This window comes from Spermophilus citellus, assembly GCF_964194105.1.
Source record: "Spermophilus citellus genome assembly, chromosome: 1".
Classification (NCBI taxonomy): Eukaryota; Metazoa; Chordata; class Mammalia; order Rodentia; family Sciuridae; genus Spermophilus; species Spermophilus citellus.
The window spans coordinates 91,799,081-91,825,606 of record NC_138182.1 but is presented as its reverse complement, the minus strand read 5'-3'; the positions used below and the strand labels follow the sequence as shown (position 1 = coordinate 91,825,606).

General features: G+C 47.3%; 1 pseudogene across 1 annotated transcript; it reads left to right on the top strand.

Moving 5' to 3' along the window:
• The first annotated feature begins 11,983 nt into the window (after positions 1–11,983).
• LOC308657366 (E3 ubiquitin-protein ligase TRIM58-like) lies at positions 11,984–25,697 on the top strand (annotated as a pseudogene). Its single transcript, XR_014024370.1, has 5 exons — positions 11,984–12,419; positions 14,627–14,722; positions 17,929–18,159; positions 20,640–20,787; positions 24,995–25,697. The product of XR_014024370.1 is annotated as an E3 ubiquitin-protein ligase TRIM58-like (transcript).
• The last annotated feature ends 829 nt before the right edge of the window (positions 25,698–26,526 follow it).

Sequence of the window (26,526 nt, the reverse complement as noted above, 5' to 3'; positions counted from 1 at the left end):
CAGTACTAGGGCAACCAGCATAAACTCAGGTCTAATTCTGTAGATTTTCTTTTCAAATTATATGAGAATAAACACAATCAAGAATATTATCGTTCTTTTTTTGATGTTTTTTAGATGTCAATGGACCTTATTTATTTATTTATATGCAGTGTTGAGAATCGAACCCAGTGCCTCACACATGCTAGATAAGTGCTCTACCACTGAGCCACTTACCCCATCCCCTTTATTGTTCTTACATGCCATCTGCCTACAGTATATTAAATGGCTTTGATGTCTCAGGAAGCCTTTTTAAGTTTTTATTTTTGTTGTCATTACAGTTTTATATCCCAGCACATTTAGACAAGACCATCTCTTTCCACATAGGTAGAGCAAGTTGCCTTGACAAGGAGGAATCCACAACCATAGCCAGGAAACTGTGCCCTTGGATATGAAACACATACCATGCTGATTTTCTCCTTGAAAAGCTGCCTCATCTGCATGCGCCTCCCCTGCTGTCCCTCTGGCCATCACATGGAGACCCAAGGGCTGCTGCTCTGAAAGTTGCCTTGCCCTCCTCTGACCCAAAGTCCGCCTGCATTTTCATTGTGAGAGCTGGAACTTGTCTCTCCTGCTGGTGTCTGGCTCTGGGTGGAGCAGGCTTCTCCTTTCACAAACCCTGGGTATCTTGGGGACTTGGTCCTACCGAGAATCCTTTTCCCCAATGTGTTCTATAATTTGCCAATCAAGTCTGTAAACAATGAAAGCTAACTTCTGATATTCCTCTGTGTCCACTGAGGCTTTGTTGTGGATAAAACGTTGAGATAGAAGCAATTTGCAAATTCTTTTTAAAATGGATTTAATTTTTTCTTAACTTAGAATGGGTCCTACCTTTACTATAATATATGTATATATATGTGTGTGTATATATATGTATTGTGTACATATCTATATGTATGTGACAGCAATAGTAGGACCATATACATATACACATATATGTATATACATATGTCTAATATATATCTCCATGTTCAAACTAACTCATTCAATTAAAGAAATATTGCAAAAGTCATTCATTCTTTCTTTCTTTATTTCTTTATTTATTTATTTATTTATTTATTTTGGTACTGGGGATTGTACTCAGGGGCACTTGACCACTGAGCCACATCCCCATCCATATTTTGTGTTTCATTTAGAGACAAGGTCTCACTGAGTTGCTTAGTGACTCACCATTGCTGAGGCTGGCTTTGAACTCCTGATCCTCCTGTCTCAGCCTCCTGAGCCATTGGGATTACAGATGTATGCCACCACACCCAGCTTAAAGCTCATTCTTGGCCTGGGGATGTAGCTCAGTTGGTAGAGTGCTTAACTTAAGTGCACAAGGCCCTGGGTTCAATCCCCAGCACCATTAAAAAAAAAAAAAAAGGCTCATTCTTAGTGAATCTCTCAATCTAAGAAAATGTAACATATGAATTACAGACAAATTGGAAAGGTTTATCAACCCAGGTCTTAAGTATAGCAGGATTTATTTTTAATCTATGTGGAAGTCTGTCTATTTAAGATTTAATTTGTTAATACTTCTAGTGAAAGTGATTTTGAATATTTCAGTTTAAAAGAAAGTGTTGAAGTATTGAATAAAGAAGTTAAAAAATAGAAACTTTTTTTGCTTTTTTAATCAATCATTAATTTAATAAATACATGCATGTTAAGCACCTACTACATACCTTGAACTCGTTGGGGTATTAGGATACACAAGAGAATCACACAAATACCGTGATAGAGAAGGCTACATCATTAGTTATTTGTTGATGCTGATTTGACTAATATACAGTTTTTTTTAAAATAATATGATTTATATGTATAATTTTAGAAAATTTGGAAAATGAAAGAAATTACAGACAAAATGTATATTTCCAAATACCCAGAGTGCTGTCACCCAGAGTCAGGCTCCTGGTGCTCTGCCTGGTGCTCTGCTCCACTCCTGATGTGGCCCACTTACTGGGTCACACAGCAGGGGTTCTAGTCTATAGTCTGTAGCTTGTCTGCAGGTTTTTTTTTTTTTTTTAATGGTTAATGTCCTGACTAGTGCGGTAGCCCATTCCTGTAATCCCAGTGGTTTGGGAGGCTGAGGCAGGAGGATCATGAGTTCAAAGGCAGCCTTGACAACTTATCAAGGCACTAAGCAACTCAGTGAGACACTGTCTCTAAATAAAATACAAAAATAGGGCTGAGATTTGGCTCAGTGGTCAAGTACCCCTGAGTGCCCCTGAGTGCCCCGGGTACCCCTCCCTCCCAAAATAATAATAATAGTTAATGTCCGTGATAGGCCTTTTCTCTCTAGTGGGAAAATTAACATACTGCTTATGGATCCTGTTTCAGGATGGACCATTTCCATCTGATGCCATTATAGCTCTTCAAGACCCGAGACCTTGCAGAGAGAGGCTTGGTGGGGCCTGCAAAGCAGATTGTGTATTCTTTCTTTGTCAGCTGCAGAAATAAGGTGACAGACCTATGTGCAAGTCAACCCCAGCTGGAGAAAAGGAGAAGGCCAGCTGCAGGTTTTCAAAGACCATCTCAGCTCACCTCCACAGGCCAGAGGGGCCCTGGAACGAAGCAATGCACACAGCCACCACCAGAATGTATCAGCTGCAAAGTCAGTCCAGCTGCCCAGTGAGAGCTGGTCATGGTGGGCAGGGGCATCAGGAGGCTACTGTCCAATGTTCCTCCATGTCATGACAGGGTGGGCTTCCCTATCCTGCAGCAAGGAGACACTAGCTGGAGACACATCGTCTCTAGAAGGAAGGGAATATTGACATGGCTTGAAATGTATAAAGTGCAGGGCACAGTGTGCATTTGTATGTTCCCACAGGATTAAAGACATCAACCTGTGTGCACCCACAGGCTATAGGAACTTAGTTTTGGAAAACCCTGCTCTGTGCTCCTCTCCCACTCAGTCATTGCTATGGTGTGGCTATTACTTGTCCCTCAAGGGTTCATCTTCTGGGAGTGTGGATGAGCCCCAGAGAGATGGTGATACAGCCAATAGGGCCAGCCAGAGCCTGTGCCATGCTGTTTGGACTTTCAGCCACCAAAAGTATCAGCTAAATTGTTCTTTTCCTTATAAAGTCAACCCATCTCACATATTGTGTTAAAGTAATGCAAAATGAACTCATGCATTCATCTTCCCCTCTTCCACCCAGCCCAAGTCACATGGTCATTCCTTCCAAGAACCTTTTCTTCCTGTGTGCACCATGATTTCTGATAGTGACTTAAGAAAGTAATATGCCCTAAGAAATACTCATTTGTAGTCATTAACTGCATAGTGGATCAAGCATCCTATTACTGGCTTCTCATTTTGAACGTGGCACACTTATTTTTGAATTGCTTATTAATTAAGAATTATGTTGTGAAATTGGGTTTGGTGTGGTCTATCTGTAATCCCAGCAACTTGGGAAACTGAGGCAGCTTTAACAACTTTGCAAGACCCCATCTGAAAACAAGAATTTAAAAACAGGCTGGGGAAGTAATCCAATGGTAGAACACTCCTGAGTTGAATCCTAAGTAACACACGTACACACACAAGGTTACACTGTTGAACTAAAAATAAGTATCCATTTGTGCATAACACTAAATTAATACATTTACTAATGTGTAAATATTTAAATTTTATCTTGGGTTAATATTTTAATTTTTTTAATATTTTCCAGTAAATTTTAAAAATTTTTCTTCATAGGTACATAGTTAACTTATTGCTGCACAGAGAAGTTTGAAATTCTGAAATGAGTTAGCACCATGATATTGGTGATATTATGAGTAGCCTGGCTATGTTGTGGTAACTGCTGTAGATATTTTGGTTCAATAAAAGGAAGGGTGTTCTAAAACTCAGGCTGAAGTTGCGTGGAAGACTATCCCTTGCTTAGGTATTACAGAAGGGCAGGTGATTTGATAGATGGGATAGACAGTCAAGTGTTTTCTAAAATTTAATTCTATAATTTCATAGACAAAATGATCCTGAACTAAGGTGGGGACACAGTTTGTTGACAAACCTAAACTCAACTTTGTCAGTATAGGAATTGCCTCAGCACAGGGTCGTAGGGGAGGGATTTCCCAGGAGTGCCAATCAAGGCTTTACTGCCCCAAAGCCCCAGCCCCTCATCCTAACACTGCACCATTGCTAACCTGCAGAGAGGGCTTGATTTGCAATGGGTACGTTAGATGTCCAAGTCCTGCAACCTAAGTTATTGGAAGAATTATTGTCACATATATTATTTTTATTTCTATTTTTTTAATAAAGGACTGGGATTATCTTAATAGTCTATGTCATTTCTTGCTGCATTGTCTGTGTACCTATTTGATCCCCTGGGCTATTATGAATAATGCTTTGCATTCTTCCCATCAGGGTGACAGATGACATTGTATTTTATCAATATGTTAATGTCCCAGGAAAAATTGGGCCAAATGACTTCTTTTAAAAATTAGAACCATTCTCTGGAATCAAGTAATTGAGTTAAACTAGTGAATTAGCTGAAGCAACCAGCCACAGAGGATAAATGAACAGGCTCGAAACCACCAGTCACTCTTTCCAGGACAGCCACATCCTGAAACTGGCAGCCCACTTGCTGTTATCCTTGTCACCACCCGACTCATAACTAGAGAGGGAGCCTCACAGAGGAACAGCTCTGTTTGGAACACACCCTGGAGATAAGGAAACTCAAAACAATTAGCCTCTGCAGACAACAGTGTCCCCAGAGACCTTCACTTCCTCTTCTTTCTCCCGTGGGGTTCTGTGGCTGGGGAGCCGGTCTTTGGAAGAGCATCCGCTGGGTCACATCAGAGCCATACGCTCCACTCTTAGTTTCCACCACGCCTTATTTAGAAGCCATGTCACCACAGGACACAGGCAGAGAAGTCCCTGTGAGCACCAGGGTCACTGCAGGGGCAGGCGGGAACATGGGGTATGCAAGTCATCTCAGCTTCAAAGTGCTGTTGGGACAGTCATGGGATTGCAGGTGCTACATCAACAGAATGAAACTCCAAGGGACACCAAGGGACCAGAACTAGAGATGGTTACACAAGACATTCAAGGTCCCCATAACACCAGGCAGCTCAGGAGCTGGTAAGGGAGGCCCAAGGGGAAGAGACCACAGCAGGCACAGCAGGGGGTGAACCTGCTGGGTGAAGGGTAGACACAGAGCATCCACCAGGGCTGGGACGGCTTCCGGATGTAACTGCTGGGACAGGGCTGTCACCACCACATCCACCTAGGAAGATAAGCTCTTCAGAGTAATTTTACTTGTAAAGTTAAATTTTGGATGAATATTGCTTTTGAAGGGCCTAGTTAGGGTCACCTACCTTTACTTACACACTTTGAAAATATGTCCATTTCCAAAATAAGTTTATGCCAGAATCTCTAATCTTTTGGATTTTTTTGTTGTTCTTTGTTTTTTGTTTCTTTGTTTAAGTGCTTTGCCTCCTGTTTCCATTTTTGGGAAACCACTTTCAAACATCATGATGAGTTTTTTCCTGATTTCCCTCCCACCTTGCCTGGAATTAATCCAATAACTATGTCCTTTATCTTCCTTTAAATGTCATAGAAGGCAGAAGAAAATTGTTTTTCCTCTGGCTCATGATTTTTCCTTCTTGTCCTGCAGTGGAATTTGTGGGAGACCCATACATTCAGACCCTCTTAGCGTGGACCTGCAGCAGGAGTGCTCAGGGCCAAGGCATGTTCTGTATTAAACTGTCATCCACAACTGCATGGTGTGAAGCCTGGACCTGATCTAGGAAGCCCCTGAAGAAGTGTGTAAGTCCGTGGCCTAGAGAAGTGCCCCCGCCTTTCTCCTGCATTTCACATAGACTGGATCCACACGAAGGGCTGGGGCGGTCTCCAAGCTCCCTGGAGAGCTTCCCTGACGCCTCACCCAGTGGAGGCCAGGGAGGCCTGGCATATGTGTCTTCCATTTGTCAGGGCACAATGGGTTCTGTGCAGCTGCAGCCGGGACAGAGCTGCCTCTAATAGCCCGCAGAACACCCCATGACTTTACTGTGCCATTCCACCCCAACTGCCCTGGGACGTCCCTGAGGATATATAAAGCCTCTAGTCCACACTGACCCAAGGGCTTCCACACTGACTGCCTCATCCGCAGTGTAGACATACTGCGTGCGATGACATTGGGATCCACTTCTTACCAACAAAAATCACACTTTCTGGAATAGCACACACAACTAGCCCTATCCAGTCTCCCTGGATGGCCACCTAGGAAGGAGACACATCAAATTCCTGAGGACCCAGCACACCAGAAAGACAGTCCTGCATCTTCGGCCGCTCTCTGCACACTGCTTCCTCTGAGTAGAATCCTCCGGAATGACAGGGCAGGCTGTATCTGCCAAGCCTCCGGAGCACCAACTTCAAACACAAGCTCCTTTGTGAGTTTTCAGGTCCGTTCCCGGGCTCACATGCTACCTGTGTTCTGCTGCCCCTCCCCCCAGTACTTGGGTCTGGAAATGTCACCCTTCTGTGACACTATTTTGTCCATGTGCCAGTTTCCCCTGAAGCAGGACGTGCACTCTGGTGCATGGCAGCTGAAATCATCTATTAAACCAGCAAGTGGTGGCCTGCGGCCAGCCTGAGAAGCACAGGACAGCACCGTCCAGTCCAGCCCTGTCCACAGCCAGTACTGCTCCCTACATGTGCTCAAGTGGAGACTCTCTCCCATCTAAAACACAGAGCAGGTGTAAGAGAGATGATGAGACTCTCTTGGGCTATCACATTTATTAACTTCCTGCAGGAGCTTGACTTGACTTTACTCTGTCCTGGCTCAGAGGAAAGGGACTTGGGAATAAAAATGTGAACAGAATGCATTATTGTCCCTGAATCAGGCAAATTGCATAAAATAATAATACAAACAACTCTTTAAATGTAGCATTATCACATAGATACAGTTTGTTGAAATGCAGGTGTGCTGCCTGGAGCTCTGGGCATGGAGAGTGCTGGGGAGGGCATCTGCCTCCTACGCATCCACCTCTGGTAGGATGGTCCACTTTCACCACCACTGGACCCTGGGAGTGGTCAGAGCTTGGCCCTTCTCCCTGAATTCCTTCCATGGCAGCACCAAGGTGCATTGGGTACCAGCATCCCTCCCTGGGCAGGGAAGGCTGGTGCTGTGCCTACAGGGAGTAAGAGACCACCTGGGTGGGCCAGGCTTCAGTGGGGCTTCTGGGGAGAAAATGCAGGGCTAGGAGCTCACACTCTTTAGGTCAGTGCAATAGAAAGCAGGAAACAGGGCTGGAGACACAGTTGCAGTGGAGTGTTTGTCCAGAATGTGCAAGGCCCTGGGTGTGACCCCAGCATGAGCACTGAAAAAGGAAAACCATGAAAAATAAGAACAGAAAATAGCAAGAGTGGGGAGCTTGTAAAGAAAGTGGAAACTTTGGCACTGTTGGAGAAGCTAGAACTACCTTATAATGTGGAATCCCACCTCCAGGTACAGACCCACCAGAAGAAACCAGGGTCTGGAAAGATTGCATGTGTATTTGTGCTCTTAGAGGCATTCCGCACACGGCTGAAATACAGAAGCAGCCCATGAGTTCCTGACAGAGGAGTTAATAGTCAACTGTGGGGTGTGTGTGTGTGTAAAATGAAACATTATTACGGTTACACATGAAGAAATCTGCAACATGTTATGATGAGGATGATTGTTGCAGAAGTGACACTGAGTCAAGTAAGTTGACAGAAAAGACGAGTATTAGAGGATGCACCTGGGTAAGTCACCTGGAGTGGGCAGGATGAGAGGGACAGAAAGCAGAAAGGTGTCGCCAGCCACGGGGCAGAGCAAGCGGGAAGTTATTATTTAACAGAGCGACAGCTGTGTACGGTGAAATGTTTAGGAGATTATCATTGTTTTCAACACTATTGATGTATTTAATATCACCGACTCTGTGCTTAAAAACAGGATTGTAAATTTAAAAAAAAATTTAGTTGTAGATGGACAGAATACCTTTATTTATTTATTTTATGGGGTGTGGAGACTTGAATCCAGTGCCTCACACATGCTAGGCAAGCACTCTGCCACTGAGCTACAGCCCCAGCCCCCAGGATAGTCAATTTTTTGTTAAGTGTATTTCACTCCATTAAAAAAAAAAAATGTCAGGGGGCTGGATTTATGGCTCAGTGGTAGAATGCTCGCCTAGCATGCATGAGGCACTGGGTTTGATCTTCAGCACCACATAAAAATAAAATAAAGAGAAGTAAATGAAGGTAAAATAAGATGTTTGGAAAAAAAATGTCAGGGTTACAAATGCAGGGTGCAATTGCTTAAGTGGAAACAAACAGAGACATTTTAACAACCCCAAGCTGGAGGGAAATGCTGAGTCAGACCTGGTGCTCTTGAGGTCTCAGCTCAGGCTGTGGGGCTGGGAGATTGTGGATCCCTCAAGCAGAGAGGAGGGTGAGACCCGGGAGAGATGAGAGCCTTGGCCAATAGGGCTCCTCGTAAACAGGAGGCTGTGCTGAGACCAGGAGCCCAAACTTTGTTTATGTGGTGCTGAAGATCAAACCCAGTGCCTCATGCATGCTAGGCGAGCACTCTACCACTGAGCCATAAATCCAGCCCCCTTCCAATAGGGAGTAAGCTAAGGCTAGCCAGCTGATGGCTTCAGAGGAGGCTGGCCAGGGAGGCCAGAGGAGGTGTGGAGGATGGGCAGGGCTCCCCGGGGGTGGTGGTGGGGGGATCCTAAACTTTGTACCCTGAGTCGATCAGGGTTAGGGTCAGGAATGGAGAGGCTGAGCATCAGAACCACATTAACAACAAGGAGCATTGGCACAAAGATTGTTTACCCTGAAAGAGAGACCATGAGAAACAGGAATTCAAGTTAAATAATCAGATGCCCGGGAGGAGCTTCCTGCAGGGCTATTACCATCCACCCCACTACTGGCCCACTCCTAAGGGAAGTTTGTTTTTAAGAACAATGTTATAGACCTCATTAGCCTCCCAGTGTCAGAAAACAAGCAATTTTAGGCCTGGCCCTGTGGTGTAAGATGTAATTACAGCGGCTTGGGAGGCTGAAATGGGAGGATTGGGAGTTGAAAGTGAGCCTTATCAACTTAGTGAGGCCCTAAGCAACTCAGCAAGACCTTGTCTCCAAATAAAATATTTTTAAAAAGCTGGGGGTGTGGCTCAGTGGTTAATCACCCCTGGGCTCAAGCCCTGGTGCCAAAAAAAGAAAAAGAAAAGAAAGAAAACACTTTGAGCTTTGAGCTTAAAAGCTCTAAAACAATAAGTGGGCTCCCCTCTCTCACCCCAACCTCCTAAAAACCACCATGACCCCACCAGTAATGGTGACCTTTCCTTAGCCTGCCAGTCAGATGGAAGTATCTGGGTTCAAATGACCCTAATTATCAACTTATCCATGCATGGGAGCCAATAGGTTGCTTTATTGTATTTCAAGTTTTGTGAATTAGATATTCCAGCCTCTGCCAGAGCCATGGGGACAGAACAAGATGATAAGAAAGATACAGATATCATGCTGGATGCATAATGGTCACCTTTGAATTCTCTCCTACCTTCTTTCCCCACCCCCACTTGCTAGTATTTGCTGAGTGTCATATGTGCCACTCTCTCTATGAAGTCCCGAGGACACAGCAGTGAAAACAGGAGCCAACCCCGACCCGAAGCAGCTCATCTTCTGACTCATTATCCTTGCTCCACTCATTTTGTCATCTCTTTTTCTGTCTTTAGTTAAATATATCCAGCTTATGCCAGGACTCTCTTTGGCATGTGGTGCCTCTTAGCTCATGTGACCCTCTGCACAGCCTCGTAAGAGGGCCGCAGCACTGACCTCCAGTGTGAGATGAAATGTAGCAGGGAAAGTGACCCAGCCCATCCCAGCCTCTTAGCAAGTGGCACAGCCTGCAACCTGGAACCAGGTCGGCTTCTCCAATTTCAGGCCCGCGGCCCTTTCCCTTTCTTCTCAAACCTCACATCTTCAGTGTCCTGCTCGAACCTGAAGTGCCAATCCATTTCATCTCTCCACCTCACTTTTGGGCAGGCAACCTCAGGGTCCTTTACACCCCACTGACTACCAAAGCCCAGGCCAGGATTTGGGCTCATAGGCATGAACCTTGGAGGACAGGCCAGGGCCTGAGTCATCTGGCCCAGCCACTCCCTGCAAACTTATCTTGCTGCCACTCCTCAGGCTCAGCATGAGCCTGGCTGGCCGCCTCTGGCCACCTGGTGCCCCAGCTGCCTTCCTCCACAGCCGCTGTGTGCACTGGTGGGGGATCTACCTGCAGCTTCACTCACCCCCACACATCAGCAGACCTGGCAGGGTCTGTCTGGACCCTGCAGGCCACTGTAGAGTCCTCTGCTATATTCCTGCAGGACCGGTGGGTGATATTTCTCCCAGGTAATAACTTGTAATGACACATTGGCCTGACTCTGTGCTCATCTCTCTCAGTTGACCTCAAGGCTGCTTTAGAGATGAGGTCCTGGCTCTGTTCCTCATCCTCATGCCTCAGGCCCCAGGGTTCCGTGGCTACCAATAAACATAAACATGCACAGACAGACTGATTTGCCAGAAGCACGACCCACTGTCACCTTAAAACTCATCCATAGTGAAATTATACTTTGTTCAGATGACAGACATTCCCACCGACCTGCCAGCCTTCTGGATGACATTAAAGACCTCACTGTACTCCTACAACTCTGCCTCCCCTTGGGGGAGCAGGTCTTTGGTTAATCCCCTACCTGCTCCTGTCTCAGTCTCCCCCCTCCCATAGATGCACTGATGGTGGTGGGAAATGTGCCTTCCAACTAATGCCTCTTTCTCACTTCCAGTGTATGCATGCGTTGCCCCAATTGTAACACACCAGTCCATACTGGCTATCAGCAAATGGGTGCCACATTTTTTAAAATATTTATTTTTTATGTGATGTTGAGGGTGGAACCCAGTGCCTCCCATGTGCTAGGCATGTGCTCTACCATTGTACAACCTCAGTCCCAGTGCCATATTTTTTAAACCTTCAGAATTGTTGCTGGGCTGTAGACCTATCATCATTATGTGCATCTATTCAGGTATCTCCTCTTCAATGGTTTCATTTCTTTATCATTGGATAATTCACAGAAGATAGAAAAACTAAAGTTGGTGGAAAGAAGACTAAGAAAAATGAGCATACTATATAAAGAAAAAGATTTAAATAATGACTATGCTATAGGAAGACCATGGAGTGGATCAGCAATAAGGAGAGGAAGGAGCTCAGTTATTCTTCAAATCTCCTGACCCTGGAAACATTAGTACCTGCTCCACAGGGAAGGTGCACAGCCTGGAGAGAAAGGTTCAGCTGGGCTCACCCTTAGGCAAATATGTGCCACCGTGTTGAGTTCACCTGGAATATCCTGAAGACCACAGAACCTGGCTACAATCAGCTAATCCCCTTCATGGATGCACTTCAGGTTACTTTTGTTGTTGTTGTTGTTGTTTTGGGGTTTTTTTGTTTGTTTTTTTAAAAAATGTTTATTTTTTTTTAATTATAGGTGGACACAATATCTTTATTTTATTTTATGTGGTGCTGAGGATTGAACCCAGTGCCTCCCGCATGCTAGGGGAGCGCTCTACCTCTGAGCTACAACCCCAGCCCTTACTTTGTAAAATTTTGTTAAACTTTGGACTTTTGAACTTTTGAGATAAGTAGTCAAATCTCCATAATATCTCCCTTTCAGATGACTTAAATGTTGCATTACATCAAAGAACTCAAATAAAAATGTTCCCTGGAAGGAAGAGTGAGGAAGAGAGAAAGAGCTCAGCTTCCTAGGAGGTGAGGATTACTTGAATGTCAATTTCACTCCTGTGGTTGACGGTGTCTGAGTTGTAAATCATCAGCAGAAGTGGTTAATTAAGACTCTTGAACCCCAGCCAGCGATAACCCATCCTGGCCATGAGCCCTTCTCTTAGTTCCAGGCGACAGAGGAGATAACCGGCGCCGCGGGGCAGCGGAAGCCACGCGGCCAGGCGAGGCCAGTACCATGGCCTCCGGGACGCCCGGGGAGCGGCTCCGGGAGGAGGCCCGGTGCTCCGTGTGCCTGGATTTCCTGCAGGACCCCATCAGCGTGGACTGCGGCCACAGCTTCTGCCTCCGGTGCATCTCGGAGTTTTGCGAGAAGTCGGACAGCGCGCAGGGCGACGTGTACGCCTGTCCTCAGTGCCGCGGCCCCTTCAGGCCCGAGAACTTTCGGCCCAACAGGCAGCTGGCCAGCCTGGTGGACAGCGTGCGGCAGCTCGGGATGGGCGCGGAGCCCGCGGGGGCGCGCCAGTGCGCGCGGCACGGCGAGGACCTGAGCCGCTTCTGCGAGGAGGACCAGACACTCTTGTGCTGGGTCTGCGACACCACGCCCGAGCACCAGGGCCACCACACGGCGCCGCTGCGGGAGGCCGCCAGGAGCTACCAGGTGAGCGCGGGAGCCCGGGGTGCAGAGCTGGGTGGCGGGCCGCTCGTGTCGGGCGGAAGGCACCGGGGCACCGAGCCCCGGCCCGCCGGGTCGCCCTGCCTCTGCTCTGGCTAGCCAGCGCGGGACCGACTGCCGAGCGAGCGCAGGACCCTCGGTCCCTGGCTTTCAAGCTGGTCTTTTTCTTCCCTATCCCGAGCCGGCGGGCTGTGCAGTGAGTCTCGGTGACAGCCTTGCACCTCTGTCGTACTCGCTTCCACTGACGGGATTCCTAGGGCGCGGCATTTGCCTGGTATCCGTCTAGGTCCCTTAACACGGGCACCAAAGGCCACCCTCTGGCTGAGGAATAGTGTCTGCTCGTGCCTGGACTGTCTGGGTCCCCTGAAGTAGGGGGCCACTCGACTCCACACGAAGGTCTGGGAACCGAGGACTTGAGCATTCCCCTGAGGAGGTGCTTGACCCCGAGAGCGCTCTGAGGGACTCTGCCCAGGTGTCTTCCCACAGGTGCCCTCGGGTCCTGGGACATACTCTAAACACGTGCCTGTCCCCAGCATCTGGAACAGCTGCTCGCACAGAAGAGGTCAACGCTGTCTTTTTAATCTATGGCACAGTTAGCCAAAGCACTCCGTCACACTGGAATAAGTTCCAAGTGCCAACTTTCTTAAAACGTTCATTTATTTATTCTATTTGTTTGTTTTAAGTTAAGGACTCGGGTATTCACAAGCCAACATTCATCTGGACAGTCTTGGAAATTTCTCTCGACTTTTCCTCTTGATTTCTGTTATCCTCTGCAAATTAAAGGTACTAGGCGCTCTCTAGCCTACCTGAAAAGTCAAGTATGCTCCTGTCTGTCTAAATCCCCAAGGTACCATAGAGAACATGGCTGCTGTGATATCGCTAAAGACGTTCTCTGTTTTCAGTAGTCAACTAGATAAAAAATAAGTACCATCCAAACTCCTTGGCCTGTCAATCACGACTTTCTAGGTTCTGAAGTCCCCTTCCTTCTGCTCTTATCCGATCCAAACAAGGGACCCAGCAAAATTAGCCTAGTCACTCTTGTCCCCAAACATGCTCTTCTTTCACCTCCTTGCTTTGGCTCAGTGTCCTTGGTCCCAGGGAGCTTTCCTCTGTCTACAAGTGAGAATGGCTCTATTCCTTGCAAACACCAAACATATGCCTCTTTTTATTCTGATGCCACCATGAATTCTAATGTTACTTTATGTGTACTTTATATAGAGTATTATAATATTTTAAAGTGAATGATATATATGTAAGATTTATTGAATAAGTTTGGAGGTAGAATTTGTATTATTTTCTACTAAAAGCATATTTCTATATATGTCTTTATGGGTGCTTCCTGTTTTTTAAAAAAAGGCATGTATTTGCTTCTTGGAAGGGTCTTGTCATTGAACAGAGATCTAATTTCTGGGTTTTTGTTTGTTTAATTGTTTGGTTGGCTTTTTTATATACTTCTTTTACTCCTTTTAAGATGTACAGAATATTGTGTTTTTCACCTATTTTATTTTATTTATTAATTTATTTATTGACACCAAGGATTGAACCCTGGGGCTTTACCACTGAGCCACATCCTCAGACTTTTTTTTATTTTTTATTTTGAGATAGGGTCTCACAAGTTGCTTAAGGCGGTGTTAAGTTGCTGAGGCTGACCTTGAACTTGAGATCCTCCTGCCTCACCCTCCAAATTGCTGAGATTATGGGCATGTACCACCGCACCTGACTTCATTTAACATATTTTAACCAACAAGATTTATTTTTGGTGAAATATCATAACTTATAGTACTAATAACAAACACTTGATTCTCATCGTAATTAATAAGAAATTGTATCACTCTTCAACCTAGCACCAATAGATGACATTTCACCTAATGATGTCTTCATTTCCCTCCATCTATTTTTTACATATTCATTATAAGCATTTTTTTCAAAATTGGCACTGTTATAAAATGTACTTATTTGACATTGTAATTCTATTTCTTGACATTAAGTTTCCAATCATGTTAATGTAAAATGTTTTGCCACTCATTTTTACATTTTAGTCATTGTAGTTTTACTATCATAATGGTGCAAGGAGCATGATTTTAGATGTATCTTTGCATCTGATATTAACTGAGTTACCAGCAAAGGTGTCCACTGCATTCTAGGGAGTTTTCCAGTTGATCCTGCAGGTCCTCACAGTCTGCTCCACACAGGTGAAGCTGTAGATGGCGCTGGAGCTGGTGAGGAAGGAGATGGAGGAGGCCCTGATGCAGGAAGCCAACATGGGGAGGAAGACTGTGCTGTGGAAGGTAGGGGGGGTTGGGCCTGGGGAACTGCAGGCACCACCCTCTTCCTGAGTCTCCATTTTCCAGCGAGCTTGCCATTTACTTAGGCGCTCTATGGAAACATCTCATGGCCATCCTGAATTGTCCCAGACCCCAAATGACATTGTTCATTTTTGTTTTAACCTCTGTCGGCAAGACCCTATCCAGATTATAAATAGCTTTACTCTCTTGATCTTACTGTGAAACTCACTGCTGGGGTGGGTGCCACCACCTGCTACTGTAGTGTCAAACTGTATTTGTCAGACAGTTAAATAGTGAATGCCACAGACAGATGTGGTGCAGTTCCCAGGGGCCATCTATACAGGGAGGGACTGGAGCCTTCAGCCTGCTTGGGTCATCCATCCACGGTTCCCTCTTTCTGCAGCCCCTCCCCCCTTGTTTTTCTCCTACATTTCATTTACACACAGTGGCTGTGAACCTTATCTTCTCCTATTGCTATGTCTATTATAGGTAAAGTTAAGCCCTCCTCTCCTTTCCACAGCTGGAGAGGCTTTGGGTCACCACGCTTGCTGCTGCCATTCATGGCAGAGGCTGGAAAGTTGCTCGGCTCCCTACAGTGCCCAGAACAGCAACTGCACCCCACAACAGTGAATTGTAGGTCAAACCTGCCAAAGTGTCAAGGCTGTGAACCACATATAGTGCATGGGTAGATGGGTATATTATGTATAGAGCACAGTATACAACATGATCAGTTATATTTTATAGAATATTCCTCTTCCTGCTAGAATCATTCTTATATTTTATATTATTTTATATTATTTTTATATTATTTTCTTCCTCAAAAATATAGTTTGGGTTGGGGATGTGGCTCAAGCAGTAGTGCGCTCACCTGGCATGCGCAGGGCATTGGGTTCGATCCTCAGCACTACATAAAAATAAAATAAAGATATTGTGTCCACTGAAAACTAAAAAAATAAAATAAAATAAAATAAAATAAAAAAATAAAAAAAATTCTCTCTCTCTCTCTCTCTCTCTCTCTCTTTAAAAAATTTAGTTTGATATACTATCTTCATACAGATGTTTTCATAAGGACATTTATTTATTTATTTATTTACTTATTTATTGTGCTGGACATTTAACTCAAGGTGCTCTGCCATTGAGCTACATCCAAAGCCCCTTTTACTTTTTATTTTGAGACAGGTCCCACTAAATTGTAGAGGGTGGCCTTAAACTTGTGATCCTCCAGCCTCAGTGAGTCACTGGAATTACAGTGCAATACTGTACCTGGCTCGTAAGGACCATTTTGCTAACATTTTTCTTATGAAATATCTCTTATCTTCTCCTATTGCTATGTCTATTATAGGTAAAGTTAAGCACTGATCCACAATCTTTATTATTTAAAGCTAATAATATTTAATTTTTTTAAAAATATTGGCCTGACCACAGATTTATGAAATCAGGAGCCCAAGTGCAAGATCTGAATTCCCACATTTTAAAACCTCCAATGCATGTCATAACATAGAAGTGATTCTAAGATATCTTGTTCAGAGGCAGGTAGCCATGTCTGAACTTCTTGGTCGTTCATGTTCACATGAGCTAGAACCATCAGGCACAGGCTTGATGGAAAGGAGCTCTAAGTTCTGCAGCAGCACTTCTTCTTTCTTCACATACAGAGGGGGCCGAACAACATTCCAGCATCTGCCATGAATGGCAGCAGCAAGTGTGGTGACCCAAAGCATCCCCAGCTGTGGAACTGGAGAGGAGGGTATTGTGGCCCAGGTTCACAGCCACTGTGTGTAAATGAAATGTAGGAGAAAAACAAGAAATTATCAGGTTTAAAAACAAAACGGACAACCCAAGGTGGCACTCAAGAGGGTGACGTGAAGGAAGCTGGGCTGCCGTAGTAGCCCCTCCACCCTGTCATCCCTGGTGCACCCCTGGACTCCCCTCCCTGTGGCAGTGCTCAGCCCTCTCTCCAGCAGCCTGCCCTGGGAGACAGTTTGCATTTCTATGAGCCATGCCTCTCAGGAAGCAGAATGTGGAATGCAGAGTCAGTGTCCTTGAGGAGGAGGCCAAGAGTGTATGAATCAGTGATTTAGAAAACGGTAAAGGAAGTAGGAATGCAAAATGGGAAGAAGGAAGTGGGAGACCTTGGCGCTGTGGCCAGTGGGGCCCTCAGCTCCTTGGGGGGGCGGGCAGGCGTTGCCCCCGCAGGCTGTCGCTCAACCGCACTCAGCCTCTATGGTGGATGGCGGCAGCAGGCGGCACCTCCCCTAGAGGGGCGATCCAAAGTCCAAAGTACCTCCAGACATTTGGGGAGAACTATTATTTGGATTACAAATATATATACATACATATATATATATGTCTTTTATAATAATTTTGATGATAATTTATGTCTTTCAATTAAACCAAGAAACTATCAGGTTTAAAAACAAAACGGACAACCCAAGGTGCAGATGCTTTGGGAGGGTGACTTGCCACTCATGCTCAGTTTAAAGCTGGGTTTCTAGCTACTAATTTCAAGAGAATAACATTTAGATGGGATCCCCTGCTCACAGTGTGATCCTTAGGTTCAGTCAGACACCGAAGTGTGAGCGCCAGGTGTGCCTCAGGGGCAGAGCTTGCCCAGCCTGAGTGAAGCCAGGGGCTGTGTCCTCAGCCCCAGGAGCAACAACAAGAACCGTGATGGGAGATTTGGGTAGGGGCTGGTGTATTAGCCAGCAGTGAGTGGACTGTGTGGCAGTTAGTTCTTCTGGGCTCTGCAGAGGACACAGCCTTGTGCTGGTTTCTTGCTTCTCCTGGGACAAGAGAACATCTGTGTGTTCTCCTGTCACGTTGTCCCTCACAGCCCAGGCCTTCTGCTCTTCCTGGCCACCCACCCAGCAGCAGAGCCAGCCCTTTGCTGTGGGGCCACACAGGCTCTTGGAGGTGCTGCATTTGACTCGTGATATTGAAACCTGAATGTCGAAGGCCTTGCCTCCGGCCCTGCAGCACAAGGGGGCCCACAGCCACAATCTTCCCAGACTCTGAGCTTGAAAACCCCACCGGCCACCTCTCCTGTTCCCGGCCTCTGGTTTCTGAGGTCCTCCCCAGAGGTGCAGAGCGAGGGGGGTGGGTTTAGGGGTGGGGGGTGATGCGGGACGTCCCTTCTCTGGCTTCCCATCCCACACTTGAGGCAGGTCCCTCACACCTTGCCCCAGCCCTGATGGGGTCTCCTGTTGCTCCAGGAGAAGGTGGAGATGCAGAGGCAGCGCTTCAGGTTGGAGTTTGAGAAGCACCGCGGCTTTCTGGCCCTTGAAGCGCAGCTGCAGCTGCGGAGGCTGGAGGAGGAGGAGAGAGCCACCCTGCAGAGACTGCGGGACAGTAAGGACCAGCTGGCCCAGCACAGCAAGGCCCTCAAGGAGCTGGCAGAGGAGCTGGAGGAGAGGTGCCAGCGCCCAGCCCTGGGGCTGCTGGAGGTGAGGCGGCCTCAGGAGGCCAGGCCCACAGAGGCTGAGGGGATGGGGACAAGCCTTGGCATGGGACATGAAGGCACCCAGCTCTCTAGGACAGAGCTCAGCAGTGCTTCCTTAGAAGGCATCTTATGACCGAATACTGGGCCCTGAGTCAGGAGGCACCCAGAGGACCATTTAGCTCATGCAAAAGACAAAAACTTCAATAGGTGATGAGATAAAATTAATTACTTATGGAGTCGTGAACAGCTGCGGCAAGGACAAGCTTCGCCATTCTGGCTGAGAAACCATCCTTTTATCAAAGATGATATTGCTGATTTTCATGAATGTTCAACCCCCAAAGCCTCTGGCAGCCCATTTCATGGAAAATAGCCAGAAGTATGAGCAGTGCTTCACCTAGTCCAGCTTGAAATTCCCGTGTTAAGTCCTAAGGGGAGTGTATGGTGGGAGTGTATGGACTCCCATGCAGACTTTCTCAATCTGTTGGGACTTCAGAGCAGTCTTTTTAAAGTTTTAATTGGAGACAGGGTCTCACTCAGAGGCCCAGGCTGGCCTTGAACCACCCCCTCCTGCCCCAGCCTCCCCAGGGTCTGGGGTCACAGACACGGCCATTCCGACCCACAGGTGTTGTTCCCAGGACCGCCTGCAAGAGAAAGTCATTCACCTGGTACTTTTCTCTGTACTTTGCCCCAGTGACAGGTGAGGATTCTGACCTAAAAGAGAGTGCAGAACCCCACTGAGCAGCTGGCCCACAGTGTCCCAACTGACTAGCCTCTGGACACTGCAAGTTCCAGACACATAAACCCAGTCGCTGTCCTGTGACATTTGCAAACACAGTTGTCACTATTGTGGTATCTGATGGGGAATCACTAAGTAACTGCATGAAACGCTTTTATCTATCAAGCACTTTATTTAATCTGTCCATTCTATCTTTTTTTTTATTGGTTGTTCAAAACATTAAAAAGCTCTTGACATATCATATTTCATACATTTGATTCAAGTGGGTTATGAACTCCCATTTTTACCCCGTATACAGATTGCAGAATCATATCGGTTACACATCCATGTTTTTACAAATTGCCATATTAGTGACTGTTGTATTCTGCTATCTTTCCTATCCTCTACTATCCCCCTCCCCTCCCCTCCCATCTTCTCTCTCTACCCCATCTACTGTAATTTATTTCTCTCCCTTGATTTTTTTCCCTTTCCCCTCACAACCTCTTATATGTAATTTTGTATAACAATGAGAGTCTAAGTGTGATCCTTCAGTTCATAAGCGTGATGATTGGGTGTTCATGCTCTTATGTGAGATGTGCCTCCCTCTAAAACTTGTTACGACATCGGCACATTACCTGTCTGACGTGAAGAAAAAAAAATGCCCATTCTATCTTTATTCCCATTACCAATGTCATGGCTGTGCTCATTTCCTAATGAGTAAACAGAGAGCCAGAAATAAATTGATTTTTCAAGTATAGGTGGCAAGTAAGCACAGGAACATTGGCATTTTCAAAAATAATATTCACTGCATTATCTCAGATAAATCTCATTTAAAATGAGTATTTCTTTGCACCATATAAATGTTAAAATGATTTATAGTACAAATCATAGTAAGAATATACTCTTACATAATTTTTGTCTGTGTCCTCTCTCTTTCTTCTCTGATACCAATGATCTTCATTTTACCCCACTGGCCAAGACCCAGGCCAATCATGTCCATAAAGGACAAGGCAAATGGTTTCCCTGCATTCATGCCTTGTTGAAATTTGTCCGACTGTTGACCACTTTTAGGGAAGAAGACAAGTGTGTTGGAGGTGACCTTTTTGTTACCCGCTTTGAGATACTGTTGCTGGACAGTAGTGACTTCCTTTCTTATCTCCTTAGACAGTTAGTAGCTTTGTCTGTTGGTTCAGAAAATTCGAATTTGAGGATGACTTTTTCTGGAGTACTGGGACAGAACACAGGGCCCTGTTCAAGTCAGGCAAGCCCTCGACCATGAGCGATATGCCCAGTCCCAGGATCTATGCCATACCTATATCTGTTCCTCGAGTAAATTCTGAAAACATGTAGGATTTTTACCCTAATTCCATCTGTATAAAGTGCAGAATGTAACTGTTAAAATAGCCCAACAACCAGAGCTATCAGTTGACAATCCATAGTTGATGGATAGGTTTCATGGGAATTAATATAAACTTTGTGTAGTCTGACTCTGTTCTAATTATATTCCTGATATTTAAATTTGAGAGTCATGTGAGAATTCAATTATAGCCTTTTTTGCCTTTAATTAACAGAGATTCACTGTCGCCTGCAGTCTTATGTTGCTTGTTAATTATTTCCAGTACATTCTAAAGACATTTTCGTGGTGTGTCCCCAGTCAACTGTGGGAAGCACTTACACCTGCTTGTGTCTCTCACTTCCAGGGTGTGCAAGGAGCCCTGAGCCGGTAAGTGTACTTTCTGCTCCAGTGAGGGAGCGGGGGAGGCAGAGAGGGCTGGTGTGGCCATGCTGACATTTCCGGGTTCTCTGCTCTTCTCAGAAGTAAGGCTGTGATGCGGCTGGAACCAGAGACCATCCCCATGGAGCTGAAGACCACGTGTCACATCCCTGGCATGCGGGAAATGTTGAGGAGATTCCAAGGTGGGTAGAGCCCCTGAGCCTGGGAACTGATGCTGAGAGTGTGGGGCTTACTGCTGCCCTTACTGCCCTGGCCTTGGCCACAGCAGAGCAGCCACAGCAGAGCCCCAGGTCTCTGAGACTCACTGTGTGAGTGTGCTTTCATGTGTGAGTGAGCTCTCAGGTTGTTGCCTTGTCGGGGCCTCTCACCTGGGTCCAGCCTGGCAGACCTCCAGCTCCTTCCTGGGGCACAGTGCATCAGCCCTGCCCAGCAGAACATGTGGGTGTCTCCCTCGAGAAGTCCTCAGTTCTCCGGGGTTGCCCCGCTGGCTCCCTCTCACTCTATTCTGACACTGTCCACCTGCAGACATCATCGAATCCCACAGGTTGAGGGCCTGGTCCCACAAGGCTGTGCCCTGCTTCAGGAGCAAGGAACAAGCAGGCTGTGGCTTGTGCCTCTGACCAGCCAACTGCAAAGCAGCTTTCCTGGGACCCGCTCTATGAGCGTGGTTTGTTTGCTAGAACAGCCCCCAGAACTCAGACCCTACTCACACTTGGTCAGTTATTGTACAGGGTGTTGCAGAGGATGGGGACCAACAGCCAGGTGGAGGAAACCAACAGGGTTGGTGTGGGGAGGGGCAACACACCCTCTCTGGGTGCTCCCTGCAGGATCTCCTTGTGTGCAGCCACTGGCAAGCTCCGTCTTTGGGTTTATGGAGGCTTCATTCAGCAGGCATGACCAATGACACCACTGGCCACTGCTGGCCCCTGGAGCTTCAGCCCCCACTCTCCTCCCAGAGGTAGGGGGATGTTGGACTGAAGGTTCTATCCCTTTAATCCAAAGGGGATTTTCTGGAAACTAGTCCCCATCCTGAGGTCATCTAGGCCACCAAGCACCAGCCATCTCACTAGCATGTAAAAGAGTCCCTTGTCTCAGGACTTTTGGGAACTGGTATGTCAGGACCTGGGACATAGACCAAAAATATACTGCACTCTCTCACCATGACTCATGCACTGCCCTTGGCCTTCCTGAGGATTTCAGTGTCAGGCTGTGAAGGGGTGGAGCAGTGCACCTGCCTGCAGGAAGGGGGAGGGGACATTTGTGCACAATCCCAGCGGATGCCAGTCAGGGACACCCAGAGGGTCTGCACGAAATGGCTTTGTTCACTCAATCATGTTGTTCTTTAAAATGGTGACGATTCAATATTTTTACTATTTCCTTTTAAAATCTACTTTGTGCCACATAATACAAACTGTGTCTTCCCAGGGACAGTCTTGTCCTGTAATGAGAAAACCTACCTCAGTTGTAGCACCCAGTGACCCCCCTGTTTGGTGGATAGGTGAACATACACTAGCCATGTGACTTGATGAAGGCCTTCGCAGCACACCCCCAGACTCTGTCACCTCCTATGCTTTTCCTTTTTACCGAATGAAATAGTTAGTGAATGAATCCAGCCCTTGCTGCCTAGTTTATGCTGCCCTTTCTACCAGTGGAGTGAATCATTGAAGAACAAAAGCAAATCAAATGTGCTATGACCCGTGATTCACGGTGCAAATACTGACTTCAGTTATCCAGGCACACGGCTGTGAGGAGAGGACATGGGCTTCTGTAGAGTGTGATGAGGGTGGCCAGAGGCTCCAAGTTTGAACTAGATGAGGGGAAACAGTGACGTCCACTAATTTCTACAATTGATGCATGTTAATAATTATAATAATAGAAAGAAAAAGCTGCCCGACAGGGAGAGGAGCAGAGCGTCAGGCAGCAGGAAGTGCAGCAGGTGTACTGGGACTGTGAGGACAGGATGGTGAGGGCAGCCCAGGGGGAGGGCGAGGAGGACAAGGCAGCAGGGCTGGAGAGGTGGGCTTGCTTCTGTGAGCAGCACTCAGTGGGAGAGCACAGGGTGTCCCTGGGCAGGACACATCATCCGGGTGCTTTATTGTGATGAATTAAAGATGCCAAGACAGCAGCTGGTGTCCTTTGTCACTGTTCATTGACAGCTGAGTGTAGGTGACCCCCAGTGTTGGTATGAAAGGTGCCAGATGGCCACATCCTTGGCCAGCCATGGAGGCGGAGCTGCCGGATCTGCTCCTGGATGAGCTGTGTTTTGTGGTGAGAGGAGAGTGAGGAGGACACATGGTCTTGAACCCCAAGAACTGCCACACAAAATGGCTGGTTGTGCTGATGACCATGCTGCAGGCAAGGCCCAAGAAGGGCGACTGGTTTGGGGGCACTTTGGCAGATACTTAGCATCCAAAACTGGCCAGGGAGGCAGATGAGTTCACAATAAGGACCTTCAGGGGAGAGGCCAGGCTGGCAACATGCACTGCAGTCAGTAGCAGAGGACTGGAGTTGACTGGAGAGTTGAGTGAGCCAACCTAGAACCACAGGGCATGGGCTGAGAAAGAAGTCCCCAACTTGGCACTGCGGCTTTGACCTGGGGCAGTGACGGAGGAGAGGGGAGACCAAGATGGAGGGAAGCATGGGTGCTGGTGAGTCTGGAAAAGAGCAGGAGTCTCTCCAGGACAGTCAGGTCCTCATGGTGCCAACTGACACAGATGTCCCTTCACCACCCTGGTGGCTGCTGGGAAGGTATTACCCTTGACAGCTGGGTTTAGGAGAAAGGAACAGAGAGAACTAGCCAAAGCTCTTTCACAGATTTCTTTGGCTAACAATGGAGCTGAGCATTGTGCATGTTAAATGAGCCCCGCAGTCCCCCACCCCCACCCCAGCCACATTCCAGGCTGGTATTTGCTTCCTGTGGAGTTGGGAAATCAGGTACAGTCTTTGAATCTCCTCATCAATATTGTGAGGTGGTAGTAACCACATTAAGGATGGCTTCCTAGCCAGGTTTGGTGGCACATGCCTGTAATCCCAGCAGCTGGGGAGGCTGAGGCAGGAGGATCATGAGTTCAAAGCCAGCTTCAGCAATGGCAAGGTGCTAAGCAACTCAGTGAGACCCTGTCTCTAAATAAAATACAAAATAGGACTGGGGATGTGACTGAGCGGTTGAGTGCCCTGAGTTCAAGCCCTGATACCAAAAAAAAAAAAAAAAAAAAAAAAAAAAATTAAGAAGAAGGTGGCTTCCTGATTTAACATAGGTCATGAACACACAGAGCCTAGTGATGTGGCCAGTCAGGTTTAGATATCCATAGAAGTTCACGACGTGTGGCTTGAAGATGAATTGGACTAGTACGAGTAGTAACTGTTTTTGCCATGACCTTAAGGTCTATTAATGAATTTACTACCTTTGAGTGCTTATAAGGAAGTACTCTGGTTTTGATGTAGATGTGTTTGCCTACTATGTATGTGAATCAATCCTGCATCAGTCTTGCTGGGACTCCACAGTACATGTTAGATGGTCCTCCTGTTGTGGAATCAATCACTACAAACAGCCACTTTAGACCACACCCACTAGTAAGCTCACAGGTCCAAAGATCAGACTTGCAGGTGGGAGTAGCTGGCTCCTTTGCGTGGGTTAGGGTTTCTGAAGGCCAAAACCAAGGGACTGAGCCTCTCTGAGGAGTCTGGGGAAGGACTTTCCAGCTGGAGTTCCCTGTAGCTGCAAGGCCACGGTCCTTGTTTTTCCTGCAAGCCATCATTTGGGGCCACTCTGCTCCAGAGTGCTCTCACCTTCCCTTCGTGACCCTTCCCACCTTCCACCCTGGCAAGGCTGTATCAGAGCAAAGTCTAAGACTCTCTTCTGCCACCATCCTGATAGCTAGAGGACTTTTCTAGTTTTAAAGGGCTCGTGGGATTAGATCAGACCCTCCCAGATAGCCTCTGTTGTCCTAGAATGTCATATAATCATGAAGGTAATAACACCAGGGTGTGGAGTCAGGGCATCTAGTGTTCAATTCCCCCACCACAGTCACACCATTTTGAAAGTAGTGGATTTCATATTAATGAAATTATCCTATAGGTTTTGAGAAAAACAGTTTATAAATTTCATGCCAAGCGCAGATGATCCTAAGTGCACCCAAGAGCTCTGGGTGCAAATGCAAATTTGCCTTCCACTGGGTGTTTGGCTTCCCAGCAAGCTGACAGCTCTGCTGTCCTAATGGCCTGGTTAAGGCCGCCCTGGGAGCCCCAGCAGATCAAAGACGTGTTCAGACCCTGGAGAAAGGCCTATTTCTTGGGGCAGTCTGAGAGAGGGCGTTGCGGATGCTCCCCCCCCCCCCCCCGCATCTAGTCGTTCCCGTGCATTCACGTGTCCCATCACTCTCTCTGCAGTGGACGTGAAGCTGGACCCCTCTACCGGCGTACCCCAGTCTCCTACTGACGGCCGACCTGCGCAGCGTGCAGGACGGGGAGCTGTGGAGGGAAGTGCCCTGCAACCCTGAGCGATTCGACACCTGGCCCTGCATCCTGGGCTTGCAGAGCTTCTCATCAGGGAGACACTACTGGGAGGTGGTGGTGGGAGTGCCGGCCGAGTGGGGCCTGGGCGTCTGCCAGGACTCGGTGCAGAGGAAGGGGGAAGCCACGCCTTCCCCGGAGAACGGCGTCTGGGCCCTGTGGCTGCTGCGCGGCTGCGAGTACATGGTGCTGGCCTTCCCGTCCGCGCCCCTGCTGCAGCTGGAGCGGCCATGCCGCATTGGGGTCTTCCTGGACTACGAGGCCAGCGAGGTGTCCTTCTAAGTCACGGACGGGTCCTACATCTACAGCTTCAGCCAGGTGTCATCGGGTGTCCTCCGGCCCTACTTCTTCCTCTGCGACGAGGCGCCGCTTATCTTGCCACTGATGGCAGAAGCGGAGACAGAGAACTGGGTGTCCGGGGGCCACCCTGACCCTCCTCTCGTGGGCGACCTTCAGTCCTGAAGTGCTGTGCTCAGGGTCCTCCCGCAGCCAGTCCAAGGGCCCTGGAGAGCGGCGGAGGACCGACATACAGCTTCACCAAGTGCCCAGCTCAGGGCAGCCTCTTGCTCGGGCCTGGGGAGGTTCCTTGAAATCCAAGCAGACAGGAGAAGCTGTGTATGCGGGAACGTTGGACCTGGAGCTCTCCTCAAACTATTTCCGGATGGCCCCCCACTTACTGGATGGCTTTTCTTTCAAATTAATAGTTTCGTATTAAAGAGTTCTGTATGGTCCTAATAATTTCCATTCTCTTAAGTATCTTCCCATCCCGACGCTGAATCTCGAGACTGAGAGATGGAAACCCTGCAGGGGGCCAAGCAGGCTGAGGCTGCTCCCTCCTGGACCCTCCCTCACCTTCCTGGCTGGCTCCTCCTCTGTCTCATTCCTTGACCCCCCCTTTTTTTCCCCTGGATACCTCTGGTTGTTTAAAGTTTCATTTCCTTTTACATCAACATATTCAAAATCATCCTTCACAAGTGTGTGTTTCCAGTCACAGTCTTCACTTGCTTTCTGTCTTTATTCTGGGAACAGTTTTTGAGGATCGTGAAATTCATTGCTCCGACCATAACATGGATTTCGATCTTCTCTCTTTATCTCTGCATATGTTTGTAAAAGTAGGAATGCCCTAGAAATTTGATTCAGCTGGTTTTCTTCAGGGTCAGGAGGGACTAAGGAAGGTTTGCATCATCTTGCCAAAGGGCTGCGCCCATTCATGGGACCAGGGGACAGCTGCATCCTCCTGCCTGCTCAAGGGACTGGCCCCAGGACCGCAGCAGGGGTCCTTCACTCAGGGTCTCCTGTGCCTGGAACAATTTACTGCCCTCACAGTATTAGGATAGGTATTTAAGGTCATGATTGATGTGACTAGTTTAAATTAACTGTGTTTTTTAAATAAAATGGTGATGTTGAAA